Below are 2,920 nucleotides of genomic sequence, written 5' to 3' on the forward strand. Positions count from 1 at the left end.
TCACAATCAAACACTCGTACAATCATGTAGGATTCAAGACGACATTCCACTATAATCCCATGTTTTTACTATTCCCGCGTTCTTAGCTTTTTTATAAAAACTAATTGATTTTGAATGAGATGAACTATAAGAATTAAACGAAGGGCTACATCAGGCATATATGACTCAGAGCTTACATGCTATAGTGTGGTATTTATTCATAATTTGGTTGCAAAATCGGATGTGTGCAATGCACGTGTACCTTACTAGTACTTTGAGTATGTGCAAAACACGTAAATTAGAATACCAATGGCATGCTACACAGTGTCTCTCTTACAGTTCATGAAGCCACATGGCACATGTGTAGGCGTTGTCGTGACCTCCTTGCGTGGATTGATCATAGTGACATGCTGCTGGTTCCAGAAGAATGTACTCGTCCTCCCTGAGCCATACTGGGGGTACATGCATGAAGCGAAGATGTATACGCACGCCATGCACGCACTCATTCCTCGCACGCACACGCGGGTACATGGGCGGATGCAATTTTGTACCAAGATCCACCCCATGTGATAATTTGACGCGTGTAAAGTCGTTCACTTCATTGATGGTCAATTAATATAGGGCATGCAAATTGAGTGGACATGAGGGCGGAAGAAAGACATTATTACTCCACTGCGCGCATGCGAGTAGTTAAATTGTGGGTTGCTAGTAGTACTTCCATTGTCTCCTTCGTATTTTGTGCCAATTTTTGACAGTAACATAATATTTACGCATTTGAGCAGTGTAGTACTTGAAATTTATGTTCCGCTAAACTCATCGGGAGCCATTTCAGGCCTCGAAACCAAAACCATCAATTAATCTTTACGTTGTTCCCATCACATTCTAAATCCTGCTCACACCTACTAGTAGTACATACCAAACCTGAGCGTGTTCCCACTATGCAGGTATTAGTACTAGTGCTAGTACTTAGGTTATAAAAAGGGGAACTACCTAACCGAAAATCACTCTACCTTTCCTCCTCATAAGTGCTTCTTCTTCGTCCATCATTGCCATGGCCGGTGAGCAGAGCTCTAGGTCAAGAACTACTCGTAACAAGGGAGCGGCAACCAAGGCTGCGGAAAAAAGAGAGGGCTCGCCGCCACGCAGAGACCTCGAAAGATCTCTCATGGGCAGGCGATGGCTCCCAGGAGCGCCCTAGCCGCAGAGGTGAACATGCCGAGCTGGCGGAGCTGGAGTCGTTATCCCTCGACGGCATGCCCGATCAGCTCAATAAGCAGAAGGAGTTCATCCAAGGCTTGATGGAGTTGCTGAAGGAGAGCCTCGACGACATGCCAGCTCAGCTCAATCAGCAGGGGGAGTTGACCGCCGGCTTGGTGATGCTGCTGAAGAAGAGCATTGCCTCGAAGAAGAAGGCGACCGGCGAAATCCTGCGACTTCGGGAGGACAATGCGAAGCTCTGCCACGAGATCGACCTGTTGAAGGAGAAGAACGCCGGCTGGAAGAAGCTGCATGAGAATAGTAGTTCGTCGATGAAGATGCTGCAGGCCCTCGCCATGGAACAGAAGGAAGAGTTGGCGAAGCTCCGCATCGAGCACCCGGCTGCTGTCAAGGTACGTAATATGGCCGTGGAACAGATGATGAAGGCTCGCGTCGAGAAATGCCGCGTCATGGACACAATGATGAAGATGGCAGAGGAGACGCGCAAGGAGATGGAGGTCGTGGAGGCGATGAAGAAGCAGTTACGACTCCACAGCGAATTAGATCATTTGGGGTGATAATCTTCCTTCTTCTTTTGCTCCTGTGTTTCATCTTTTTCTTCGGGTGTTTCGCCGATCGTGGCACGTTCTCTGCGAGGCATGAATAGAACAATGTTTTTTGAGGGAATGAATAGAACAATGCTAACAATGAGATGACTAGCAAATTAGATCATTTTTTATCGCCATATGGCACTGGGCTACCGTGTTTCGTGCTCCTCCGTCGCAGTACTACTCCAGCGGAAAACTGGAGTATACTGCATGGTTCTATGCTCCTCCTCGATCAGGTCGTCGGCGCATTTATACGAGCAGTCAAATCACAAGGCCCCGCCTTCCAGCAGTAATGAGCTGTCAAATCACAAAGGACCTCACCTCTCGTGAAACCGACCAAGCTAGACTGCCCCGCCCTCTAGCCTTTTAAAAAATGTATACTTTTGTACAGCAGTAGTATCGATGGATTGCGCCATGGAGCAAAACTTGAAATTAAAAAAAGGTGGTACATATAGAGAGCGCTCGTCGCCAAATTATGCATATAGTACTATTAAAAAGGCTAGTCACAATAATGGTGTCCAGCACAACCCACCCCTCAAATAAAACTAAGAGGGTGCATGGATACGTTTTAGTCCCATGACTAAAAGTAGTGGGACTAAACATGCTAGCCTCACCCATGCTTGGATCCAAATACTAAAAAGGCTAAAATCAAGTTAATGATCATTTATTATCCTCCAAACCCTCCAATCCAGAACTCGCCTGTGTTAAAGGAGAGGAGTTAAATGAGTAGAGAGAGGACTAATCCACATTTTAGTAGGGGTGCCCCTAACTAAAAAAATTTAGTCTCAAGACTAGTTTTAGCCTCTCTTTAGTCAGGGGTTCTTGGAACTTTAGCCTCTTAAAGAGACTATTTTTAGTCAGACTAAAATAAGTCCCTTGGATCCAAGCACCCTCTAAGCATCCTGGAATTCTTTAACAAAACTAAGCACCCTGAAATTCTTTGACAACTAAACTGTTGGCTATATGATGTTGGCCATATATATTGTACGTATATAATGTGAAGAAACGAGTGGTAGTACTATACCAACTAAAAGATGAAATGTAAGAAATACTAGTATGTACGTACTGAAGAGTTAAAGTAACGAGAAGAAACATAACATAGTTCTGCTGGGGGCTCAGCACAACACACCCCTCAA

This window comes from Triticum urartu, chromosome 6A, assembly GCF_056163025.1.
Source record: "Triticum urartu cultivar PI428250 chromosome 6A, HENAU_Tu73, whole genome shotgun sequence".
Lineage (NCBI taxonomy): Eukaryota > Viridiplantae > Streptophyta > Magnoliopsida > Poales > Poaceae > Triticum > Triticum urartu.